The sequence below is a fragment of the Ylistrum balloti genome, unplaced genomic scaffold, assembly GCF_031769215.1.
Source record: "Ylistrum balloti isolate Yb309-2 unplaced genomic scaffold, AGI_CSIRO_Ybal_v1 Utg370370, whole genome shotgun sequence".
NCBI lineage: Eukaryota > Metazoa > Mollusca > Bivalvia > Pectinida > Pectinidae > Ylistrum > Ylistrum balloti.
The window spans coordinates 2,631,974-2,645,487 of NW_026782260.1; the positions used below are offsets into that span (position 1 = coordinate 2,631,974).

Sequence of the window (13,514 nt, forward strand, 5' to 3'; positions counted from 1 at the left end):
AAAACATCCAAACAGTTATGCAAGTTGAAAAGACCTGGCTATGCTCTTAGCAAGCAAGGTAAAACATTAAATTTTAAATCTTTCATATTTTCAAATTTTAATTACTGTCCCCTGGCATGGCATTTTTGAAGTTTAAATTCCACTAGGAAAAAGGAAAAGAAACAACAGACAGCCTTTTGTTTTACTGAAGATGATTACGTTGTGCGATTTTCAGAGCGGTTTGCAAACACTTATTTATCTTTTTTACACATAAGCAGAATAAAAACCATGGCATGTTAAGTTTTTGAAATTATTACAAATGTAGCTCCCTCAGCAGTGAAAGACAGCTGGTGCTCCCAAGAGTTAGAACAGCCAGGTATGGTTTTAATTTTTTCCACTACAAGGCAGCCCGGATGTGGAAAGGTTTGCTTTCTCATTTAAGGAAAGTTTATCAGGCTGTTGTGCACCTAGGATAGCCCTGTATTTTAATCTCTTATAACTGTTTACCTGTTTTTTGTGCTGTTTGTTTTTATGTTATTTATCAAAATTTATTAATCTAATTTGATTTATATAGCCTTCATTTTATTTTTGTATAATACTTTATATATTCATAACTGGCAGTGAAGTTTCTAACCCTTTACTTCTAACATTTATTATAGCATATCTCATTATTTTTTTCAACCTTGGTTGATTTTTAATTTACAATATATTGTAGTATATCATATCAATGTTTACTCCTTAGCTGTATATTAACATATATATATTACACTGATTCTACCATAGCAGCACCTGTGTGATACCCAAGTGTTCACAATTATATCACAATCTTTTTCAGAATTTCTGGTCGTAAAATTTTTGAAAATGCCTGTGAAGGACCTGACTATGAGATATTTTTTTAACTCTCTGCTTAAAGATCTCCTGCGTCGGCTACCTGTAATAATTTACATATGTAATATGCATCTTTTCTGTTGCCTTTGTTTCTGTTGCTTGTAATTATGTTTGTCACAAAAATTATGCTGTTCCTAGTTTATAAATAAAAAGCATATGTGACATCAAATAAAATTTCTTATATCTTGTACAAAATCATCTGTACAGGTCTGGCAGTTTTGATGAAAACCAAACAAAGTCAACAATAACAGCCTAGGATATGTTTCAATTTGATTTGTTATTTATCCATCAAATATAATTTCAACAAAACAAATGTTATAAGAACTTGAAATATGTGTCAAAATTTTCAAAAAGTATTAAAACGACATTTGGAATGTAACTTTAATAAAATATTTGTCGTCGCTGGGTGTCGAACTGCACTTCTGTGAGGAACGTGACCCGTCTACACATGATCAGTTTCGCGTGTCGATATCACAGATTTAGATGAAAATTCGTGTTGTATGTGTTGATGAGTCTATCATGAACCGATATCAACACCACAAGATTTATCACCGCCATTATTTCAACAATAAGCAAATTGTGTATCGTTAGATTTTTTTTACATACATCTTACGAAAGCTTGATGAATCATACATGTGTGGCGTGCATGTTATACTGCTTGTACGCTACATATATGGGTCACTCTTATTTAAACCCCGTGCATGCACGAGAAAAAAAATCTTTGAAACATGGAGTTTCATAATTACATAAGTGAAGGCCGTTTTCGTCGTTATAGAAAGAACGGGGTGGCCCCGCCCATGTCCATACCAACCGGCACGCTGAAAATTTGCTGTAGTAACACGGTTATGCAAGTCTATTGAAGGCCTATATGGAGAAAAAAATAAGTTGAGGTTTATTCAACTGTCGGTGTCAGGGTACAGTCAGGTGAAGATTGAGTTGATGATAATAGTATATCTTACCTTTGTTGTAGTTTACTTTAGCCTCAATTTAGAGTTACTTACCCGGTATCAAGCACTATGCCGGTACGTCACAGTGTTTGCATACAGGTAGATCCCTATTTCTTCTCAATTATCCCCGTGTAGGCCAGCTCAAATATGTATATGTCACACAAATTCACTTCCGATGATATCATAAATGTCCAGTGTACATATTTGGGGCCGCACGTGTGTTTATTTAACTTCCGCAATTTCCAAATACTGCACCACACCGTACACACATGGTTACGAAACCACTTTTGTCGGTACAACACACTACAGCAGTTGTCTCCCTTGACACCGTGTTACTCAGAATTTAATTCACAGAATCACAAGAAAATTACTCAGAGAAAAGTATTGGTTTGGTAGGGAACTGTTTGTTCCGCCTGATTGGTAATATTAATTTTTTTTGTGGAAATAGTCAAAAAGATGAAATATTGATTCACACGTGACGCTCGATTGAACAGAGGCATGCATCCAGTCCGTGATACCGGTGACGTATGATATTACAAGGTCTTTGATAATTGGTTACCTCAGTCAAAATTCTGGACGTTTGATTTCGTAATGCCTTGTACACTATATATTTAATTAATTTGTATTTTTAACCACAAATAAATCCATATTCAGACGTTAACTTTAATTATTTGCAAACGTCAAAATTGAAAAAAAGACAACTTATGAAACTTAATGTGGCTTAAATCTATGACAAGCCAAAGTGGGAAAAAAGTCACTACATATGAATACCCATAAATAAATTATGGATATTATAAAATTATTTGTGGGTGATCAAGTCGAAGGCCGTGCGTATACTAGCTCTGAAATTCCCTGGACGTGCCCAAATTAGCATTCAGAAAAAAAACTTGTTAATTAAATATACAAAAAATCACATATATGAAACAGAATGTTTGTTCAATATTTCTTTTTCGGGAAATTTGAAACGTCAAGTCTGCCTTAATTAACCGGACGATGCGGTCATTAGCTGTGAGTGCTATTCTATACCTTATGAGAAATTTGAAACGTGATCAAATATATCTATTTATCTCCTTATGTACATCACAATAATCTGAGATAAACTATGAATATATCACAAAAGTTAGTAAATTGTTGTCATCTCAACCATCATCAAGTTATTAAGGGAAAGTGTATACTCTCAAGCGTGACAATCCCAGGGTTTAGGGTCAAACCATGGCGTGACACTGTGATTAGTCTGTGGTAGGTAAAGGTGACCTGGTGGCTAATTTTACCTTACATACTATTAAATTATCTTTTTTATAATCTTTGGCTTTACATTCAATTTGTTATACACAAATATAATACAAATACAGCATGGATCATCATCATCATCGTCGTCGTCGTCGTCGTCGTCTCCACATGTTGACTACATCAGCGCTGCCATGAATTAAATATATAAATAAACAATATATTTCATAGTCAAAATCCAAATTGATCAACCACCTGTCAGCCTTTCTGATCAGTCCCAAAAACAAACGGTCACAGCCAGTGACCAAGTGAAACCTACCCAACAAACCTGAGAAAGATCAATCCAGCATTTCTCAGAGTGTGACAACGACATCCTCGGCTGATTTGATTATTTACGGAAGCGTAAAGGGGCCATGAGACACTCGCACATAATGAACCAATTATTTGTTAGCTTTTCTAGTTGACTTAATCGTTGTCACCTCGGCGTAAATATGCCTTCAATATGCATTCTGCACGTGTATGTGTTGTGCTTATTAATAAATCAAACTGGTTAAAGTTTGTCTTCCTCGCCCCCACTGCCACCCGACCTCTTTCTCTCTCTCTCTCTTTCCCTTCTCTTTAAAATATATATTTAGCCAATATTTATGTAAATATTGATGACTTGATATTGTGATGTTTTTGTTTTGTAATGTATTGAGGAAAGGGCAACTATAAGTTTAAATAACTTGTGTCCGATCCTTTTGTAAATAATTTACAATAAACTATTCATACTTTTAATGGTTGTTTAAAAGATAAAAAGTCTGATGTAGGATTTTTATATCAGATAACCTGGCATAATATTTGTTAAGTCTTTGTGATCACTTACAGTAGGGTCAAAGATTTCTGTAGACAGAGCTTGGACATTGCCGATTTACTTATGGAGAAATGAAAACAGAATGCAATTCATCACCTTGTGAACCACATAATCGTTGTATAAGTAATATTCTTGTTTAATCGTTGTGTAAGTAATAGTCTTGTTTAATCGTTGTATAAGTAATATTCTTGTTGTATTTAATGTTACTGGCAGTTGATGTATACATATATACCACGACTCCAAGCTATATATTCTGTGTATACTTATCTTATTCCAATATAAATTATTTACTTATAACCTCCAGTGTCCACATGGAATGCCAAACAAATATAATTCTCTGTTTCTACACTTAGTCAACTCAAACGGCCGATAGAAATGAATTCTTTGTTTAAAGGCCAACATCAGATTATGTATACGTCTGTACATTTCATTGCTGAAACAACAAAAGATCCCAGAGGGATCTTGGCGCCCATTATTGTTTATCCTTGATTTGCTCTTTGAAAATTGGTTATGTTCCCTTCTCTTCTCTGTTTTTGCTATTAATGATAATACATTTGAGCATTACATTGCAGAAATAGCGATAACAAACTTTCAAAGTCAAAATCCAAGATTGTCGTCTGTAGGCTATTTCGTTTATTTGATCAGACCCAGAACCAATTGGGCACAACTAGAGACCGAGGGGAACCTACATATGAATTTTAAGAAAGATCCATCCAGTACTTCTCAAGAAATAGGGATTACAAAGATTGTTAACGGACGGACGGACTACGGACGGACCACGGACGCAAGGTGATTTGATGGTGGGCTAAAAATACAAGTACGGGCGTGTAACCATCTCAAAACATCAGTGAGGTCAGCGCACTATATGAAAAGTCATTAAAGAATCATTCAGGAAATATTTTCTTATCTGACCTCGTTTTCAAGCACTTTAATTAACGTGCGAACCAAGGTGCTCATACTTAAGCAGCCCCGGGGTGGGATTTGTTCATGGAAAAGTAGCAGTATTTCAGCAAATGTCTTTGTCCTGTAATAACCCCTATAGAAAGTTGAATTAATAAGATATTGAAAATCTTGAAGACGTGTACATGAAATAGAAGCTCTTTATTTTCTATATCCAAATTTTAACAAACTATCTATACATGTATAACAATCTTTAAATTTCTGTTTCGCCATTACAAGAACTGGATGGCTATGATACAGATAATTTTCGTCCATTTCTTTCAAATGATAAAATTCTGCGCTTATTTTTCGTTGACACCTCATAATAGTTGAAGAATTTTGAAGTTATAATCTATGGTGGAAGGTCACAGTTTTAAAATATTTTTCTTTGCTTCTTTTTCGTTGACGCGTCATGATAGTTTAATAATCTTGAAGTTTTAATCTATAATGGGAGTTCACGGTTTTTAAGAAGAATATCACAAACATGTTTATCTGATACAAGTCATTCTTATCCTTTTCCGAACATTATAATGTTCACCGGCAAAGAAATAAAAAAGTTCATTTTTCGCACGAAATCGGAAGATAATATCTTTAAGAAGAAGATTAGCATAGAGCACGATGTACTGACAGAACTATATTTTACCTGTAAACATCTGAGGAAAGTAAAATATGTTGTATTTTCCCGTTAATTAATTAAATTAGATATTTTTGTATCTTGTTGGTTTAAGGTGTATTGGTCAAAACAGTGACGAGAGGATCTTGAACAAGTTCAAATGAAAGAAAAAACAATGACGTGAATAGCATCACAGATAAAATTAGTAGATATCGCGGGTTCAAAACAACAAAGAAAATACAGACACGTTGAAAAAAAAACAACACAAACACGAGTTACTTGTAAACATGGCCGTTTATTTGTTGTTAGTTAAATGTATTGAAAGCTGTTTTTTGTTTAATTATTTCTCAAAGGTTTTCCGAAAATATAGAAGTCCAGTCTAATTAAGTTCCTGTGTCAATATTCCACAAATAACTCTCACTAATGACTTGTTACATGTTTGTAATTAATGAATACGGATCCATCTTGCATGCTTCATTTACACATTGTAGGTACTGATGATATAGAAAACATCGGTCGTGCAATACCGAGATTTGCTGTATTATTTTACATTGTTAAATTTTCAACATGTAAAAACAGTTCAATTGTTTACCCCATTACGCAGTAATGTAGGTGTTATAGTACCTCTATCCATAATCCAAACCAGGAGAGTTACCTAGAGACTACATACAGTATAACTATCTTTGATCCCTTGCTGTAATTTTAGGGCAGAATGGTTGCCAGAAAATCTCTGATATTGATATGACATTGAAATTGTATTACACATTCACAGCAAGTAATGAAGGAGGCAGTGATATGATCAGTAGCTAAAACTTATTAATGGAAAATGTTTGGTGGCAAAACGGGACCTTTCTGTGATCTTTGATAATGTCAAAATCAGAAAAGGCAAATAGTTTAAATGCCATCGGTTACAGGGATTTTTTCAGGGTAGTCCGGTTTCCTAAAAAACGAAAACTAGAATGCACACTTACATAAGCAGCATGATGCATTTTGACCCAAATGTTGGTTCAGGAAGTTTTTTTTTGTGATAAAAAGATTTTTTTAATACAAAAAGGTAACGATACAGAGATAATTTGAAGTTTACTACTTCAATATATTGCCGCCCTTTGATCCTGTGACCTTGAAATATTAACATAATTTCTTAAAACTTATTTGTAGCTTCAATACGAAGTTGACAATTTTAAAGAAAAGTGTTAATGAAGTTTGACCGAGTTAGCGAACAAATTCACTCATAAAAAACTTGTATGCTTGTGTTTATACAAAATGTTGATAGTTTTCAAACGAATTGGAATCTTATTGCTGTTTCAGTGTTTTCACTTCATCCAAAAATTCTCCATCCCTGGAGATTAAATGGTACATCAAAAGAACACAGATTTTGCTATATTGAGCGAGCAACTCTTCTACATCACAACCATATTTAGTACTTGATAAAGAAATTTGTATCCTTGCGAGTTATTTAAAATAACATGGTTTCACTGTACTTGCCCAGCGCTAAAACCCCCAGGGGATGTGGATCACAAACTTTGTCTCTTCTGTTATTGATGCCAGCGACACAATTGGTTTAAAACTGTTCTGCGGTTCTTGAGAAGAAGATCAAAATGCGAAAAGTTAACGAACCACGCATAATAAACAAAAGTCTCAGGTAACCTTAAAGGTTGCTATGTCAAGCATTCTGATGCTGTTTGAAAATAGGCCCATTATATGTTATAGGAAAACTTGATACGGGCACACTTTTTTTACATAATCATTCATACATTGTGGACATCACATTTTATAAAAGTTCCACTCAGTTTACTGTAACCAAAACATTTGTTACAGTTATTTTTACCGCTATTACATCGCAACGGTTTAAACAATGCGGATGAATTAACAATATTCAAACTTTGTGATATATGGAATATCACTGTCTATGTCAGAAGTTGTTAAAACTGAAGGGTCGTTATTTGACTTTCTTTAGTGTGAAAATGGAACGTTCCAGGAGTAAAATTCTCTTCCCAATTCTGTATATATATATTTGATTACTGAAAAGTGTCATTTTTTCATGACAATTGTCCGTCCATTGAAATTAAAATAAAATATTTCTCCTAATGCTTGCAGACAACATGGTTTAATAGAAACTCCATAAGGTTTGAAAAAAATAACTATCAAGACTCCTTATCTAAAAAACACAAAGAAATGTTATTTCACAATCGTAAATACAATGTACTTCCAAAACAAAAAGTTACATTTCGTGATGGTGGAAATATTCAGGAAAATTAATCATAGGTATATAGTATGTTTTAAATGAGTTGAATGGTTTCCGACACTACAATGTTTGAAATCTGAGATTTCTTTTTTTTCCCAAAATATAAAAAAACACTTCTAATCATTAGGACGAATTTAGAATTTGGTAGATAGTATCTATATCATCACATGTATGTAGAATTATTAAGAACTGGTTTAAACTGAAAAATTCTGAGAACTTTATTTTACAAGTAAATGTTATGTCATGAGTTTTATAAGTGTTTTTGGAAATAATTAAGAAATTTTGTTGTATGGTCTATAAAGTTGAGTTAGTAAACTGGCATTTTATCAATAAAATACATTGCCAACTTTACAAATTCTATGCTATGTACTATCTTTTTATAGTTAGTGACTCTTTTTCCTTATTCTATATATACCTCCCCTCCTCTCCCACTGGTAGATCTTTTTTATAATTATATCTAATTAGGGTTCTATGTTCTGTTTGTTCTGTCGGTCTGTACAAAAGTATGTGACAAGTATGTTCTAGAAGATGTATCAATTTAAGTTTGAAAAGTTTTGCAAATATATAGATATACATTTATAATCAAATGATGATGACGATGATGATGATGATGATGTGATGATGATGATGATGATGTTGATGATGATGTCACTTTTCCACATGACTTATGCGAATGTGTGTGTTAGCATGTGTGCATAAATGTCCTGTGCTATGTGCATGTACTGAAAAATCTTAAAAAATAAAAAAGATAAATTATCAATTTACAATTTATGTATTGAAACTGGGAAATACACAATATTAAATTATATCCACTGTACAAGATATTGAAGACAGTGATCATTTCATTTTAAAGTGCCCTTTCTGACTCTTTACAAAAGACTTTCATAAAATATTCAAATACAGCAGACCTGTAATCAAAAGATGATGAAAAAGATCATCTCTCCAAACTTTTTAAAATGTTCCAAGACTGCAAATGAGATAAGTTTAGATGTATTGTAATGCAAGAAGGCAAGGAGACTTTCCAATTTCAATTCATTCTGCATTTTGTTTTCATTTGTTTGTAAATTACACCAATCTTTTTAGTATTCATGTTGTATGTATAAAGATTTCCATTTAACCTCTCTGGGTCCACACTGTAATGATGCCTTCATGCTTGTGTGAAATATTCATTCTATATATGCATGTATACTGACAAGTTCCAAGGCTTTAAGTAATAAAGAATTGAATTGTCTGACAGCTGCAGACTCTCCATAAAAGTAAGTCACTGCTCTTCAACCTGATGCAGGTACCAAGAGGGAAGATAACCCCTGTGCTTACATAGTCTGTATTAGGAATTGTACATCAGTTATCTCCCTTGTTTGGTTAATCTGAAGGAAGCAGATAAATATAGTGAGAAATAATAATAATAAAAAAATCAAGGAAGATTGGTGTGTTATCTTCGAATTCTGAGATTATTCCCTCTCCTTACTTAGGTTTATCCATTTTACTAACTCATCGGTAGTAGGTCTCTCCAACAATGTGTTTTGAGTAAGCAAATGCAGACAGCAATAACTCAGCAGCTTAAATATTACCATCACACAGGTAAAAATGTGACTCAAAACTTTTTCGTTCCCCTTGGCTGACGATATTGTATATTACGTATACCCTACTTTGGGAGTGATCATAGAAAACAAAATGCCTGAAAGGAGGCCATCTTGATTTTTTACAGTTATCGATTGTAACCCCTTCTTCTTGAGAAGTTCTAGATGGATTACTCACAAAAAATTCATTTGTTGCTTCCTCTTGGTCCCCTATTTGAGTGTTGACCATTTTGGGAATTATTAGAATATTGATATGGCCTACATACAGTCACCATGGATTTTGACAGCAACAGTTTGCTATCAATATTTCATAAGAAGTTCGAAGGGATCACATTCATATGAAGGTTTCTGTTATGAATTTTTCAACTATGATTGTATATACCATGTACACACACAAACTACATGTGTATAATTAACTTTCACACCACAGAAAAGGAGTGGTTAATATGAAGTGATGTCTTAGCAAGTTAGTAGTATCGTTTATTGTGGACATGCCAATCAGGAAATTAAAAAAGCTTACACAAACTGACTGGTTTTACTAATTTAATATTCATTCCCCTACAAACAGAGAATCAACCCTGAAGTAATATTCTATGATATTTTGTAAATCTTTAACCACACTCTTTCAGTACATTCACACACACCACGTAAATCACACATGATTGTCATCACAGATGTATCTTTAACATAGAATTATGATCCCGTCCAAACAGGATATTGTTAACAACCTCACACAGGCTGCTATGACCTGTTACACTCCTTCCTATTTGTAGGTATTCCAGTGAATTCTATCCACACAGACATACACATCTGTGGTCTATAGGTAACAATCACAGTGCCTGTTCCTTGTAGCTTTTCAAAAGTCCTTTAAAAATGATGTTTAAATGTCAGTTAGTTATGAAGATTTAGTCTGATTTTCTTCTTTTAACGCTTCTTCTCTTGATCTCCGTCGTTTTTCTCTTAGTATTTCTGTCCTCCTTTTGGAAACGTATTTATGGGCATTTGTGTAGACAAAGAAGCTAGTTACAAATATGCTGCCCCTGAAAAAGATCAAATAGAAAATATTCATTCCAACATAGTTTAAATGAATGACGACTTCTTAAATTTGTTGTAAAATTGTTTCTAATATACGGCTATACTTGACATATGGAAATCGTTGAGTGTTGAATACATTCCAGGGCTATACAATTCAAAACCACATTGTTTACTGACAGGTATTAAATCTAAGGGTCATTTCACAAAATACTAAGTAAGAAGTAAACCTTCTTCAATTATAAAAAAAAATATTTTCTTTAAATGACTTCAGTCTGTTTGCATCTACCATCTTGGATTTTCATATAATTAATATTTTGGGGAGTGAACATTCTTTTTTGTTGAAATAACAATGCTAAGCCTTAAAAACTATATTATCTGGTTAGTTAAAGGGCATCAATACAAAATAGAATCAACATACATAATCCTAGTTCATTTTGGCATTTTCTCCAGAAGAAAAAAAAATATACAACAATACTTTATGATGTCCCCCAGAGCAAAACATGCACCATGTTCCTTTCAATGTTCCCCAATAGTAAAACTAGTACCATGTTCCTTTCAATGTTCCCTAGGAGTAAAACTAGGAGTAAAAATAAACAATGTTCCTTTCAATGTTCCCTAGGAGTAAAACTAGTACCATGTTCCTTTCAATGTTCCCTATGAGTAAAACCTAGTACCATGTTCCTTTCAATGTTCCCTAGGAGTAAAACTAGAACAATGTTCCTTTCAATGTTCCCTAAGAGTAAAACTACCATGTTCCTTTTATTGTTCCATAGGAGTAAAACTAGTAACATTTTTCCTTAAATGTTCCAAATAATTAGTACCATGTTTCTTGTGTTGTTCACTATTTTAAAAAGTATAATGTTTTTTCAGATGTCAGTTTGCCAAGCTGTATTACATGACCTACTGACCCACTTGACCTCATACCAACATGCTGTAACAAGTAACACTAGAGAGGGGAAAAATGTGATTTAGTCCATTCAGCATAAAATATTTTTATACACATTTCAATGACAACTTTTTTCACTTTTCGTTACCATGTAAAACATCCTCCTTGATAGGATAACTGGAGCTACCAAAATGCCAGGGTTTTATTGCCATCTTTTCAAATCTGTTCTGCTACATTTATCTTCAATTGCCATGTAGTTGGCTTTGTTTTCAACCATATTTTTTAATTCAGTGAGATTTTCAGATGGGCAGCTGGAACGATCGTTTATACACCATTGCATTCCTTTATATACAATTAAGCCCCTCTTGCATTCAACACTGTCACTGTTGTTAACATGACTATATTCTTGTGGATTACATTTAGCGCTGAACACAATGAATAAAAAGGTTTTGGGAGTACCTTTGTCAGGTGAAAGATATTTGGGTTCTCTTTTCATACCATAGTCTTCCGATTACAGGACCCCTACCAATGATAGTTTCGTCTGGATCCAACACTGATTCGAAACTGGTTAATGGCTTATGTAGTTAAATCAGTTTACTTTGTCGATTTGACAGCATTATAAAGTTGGAGGTCAAAAGCCGGTAAACATTATATAAATGACTTGCATCAGATGCTCTGTTTCATGGTAGCAAGAACCTACGGCGTCACTTCTATTATATCAACAGGTATGTGTAGGGAAATATAAATATTAATCAAGATATACGCCAAAAGAGTTATTTCACTTACCATCCGATGGCAACTATTGAATGAGGGCTCAATGCCATTTCGTAAGCGTGCTGTTGATTAGGTTAGTTACTTCCCCTTTCATCAAGAGCGACTTCCGGTTTCCGGGAGCGATGCCTTGGCATTGGTAAAAGGGGGTCCGGAAATCGGTCTATTAAAACTCGGATTTGCGTTACACAAAAAAGTGAAATAGAAATTGATTTTTGGCTGCAATTATTGTAATCTGGTCGGTCAAAAATTGTGACTGTGAAGATATTGAAATCGGTTATTTTCACCGGAGACGTATCACAAGGGACACTGAGACGTATACGTCTATGACAGATAGTTACAATGGAAATGTTCATTAATATTTAAATAATTTTCGGATGTTTAACTGACTACCATACTCACACACAAAGGATTTATAAAAAGTGGTTATAAATCGAAGAACTGACACACAAAAAGAGCATACATCAAGTCATAATCTTTTTTACTACTTTTTCAGATTCATATTTTGTAGAATCGTTGTAATCTTGTTCCAATCAGTAAAACATTTATATTTTCACTGTGAAAAACGTGATCAGAAACATAAACATCTTGCCACTGAGGGTGGTCGTTCGCTGACAAACTTGAACTGGTTTTTGGACATGGGTCGGTACACACCACTGACCCTGATATAAGTATGAACATGTACAGTAGGTATTATTAAATCCCCAACAAACGGCAGTAGAGTTTATTGTAGCCTGTCAATGTGACCGTATGACATCACACTGAAGGTCAAAACTGCTGTTATCATAACCTATACACTGAAAGGACGGCTGTTTGCTGGGTCTATAATCACATGACCAGCCAGTGTCACTTTGCCGGACGAGATATCCTTGTAGTAACCGGCGGCGATATCACTGAACATCATAGGGAAGGCCAGTCGCATGTCATAGAGACCAATCAGTGCAAAGTAGTGTGTACAGTACAAACCTGTCCGTTTCTCACTAACTTATTCAATAAAACATCTCATTATTTATATAAGCTGCATTATTTGTTTATGCAATACCTTATTCAAAATTTGATAACATTTCTAATTTACTAGGTTACATTATAGAAAATTTCCTAAATAATATATCTAGTTGACTTTATAAGATCACTAATTTATTAGTTTAGTAAACATAGATATATAATTCACTGTATTAAATATCTAAATTAACTTTTGAAGCATCATGTTAAGTACATTAAATGACCTGAAACGGAAATGAAATAAGATATAAAAAGCTTAACTTAATATATCTCAGTAACTCAGTAGAAAGAATAAGGTTTCTATATTGATTTTCCTCGTCTTATTAGCTTCATTGCATTCCTTATTTGGTCAATGATTGGTCTTATTGAATAAATAAGATATTCCCCTATGGAGGAGTGTCGATTGGACGTATATAGAGTATTAGAATCAATGATCTTATACCAGTCAAGTACTGTGTGCCTTCCTATACATCTACACACTACACCATGAACTATATAACACTATTATACGTCCGTGACCTCACGCATACTCTGTTACACATTTGTAAC

General features: G+C 33.6%; 1 long non-coding RNA gene across 1 annotated transcript; it reads right to left on the bottom strand.

Moving 5' to 3' along the window:
- Positions 1 to 9,797: 9,797 nt before the first annotated feature.
- On the bottom strand, positions 9,798 to 12,047 carry LOC132553981 (uncharacterized). The gene is made up of 2 exons (XR_009554379.1): positions 11,979 to 12,047; positions 9,798 to 10,311 (listed from the first exon to the last, which is right to left on the bottom strand). It is a non-coding gene; the product is annotated as an uncharacterized LOC132553981 (long non-coding RNA).
- Positions 12,048 to 13,514: the final 1,467 nt, after the last annotated feature.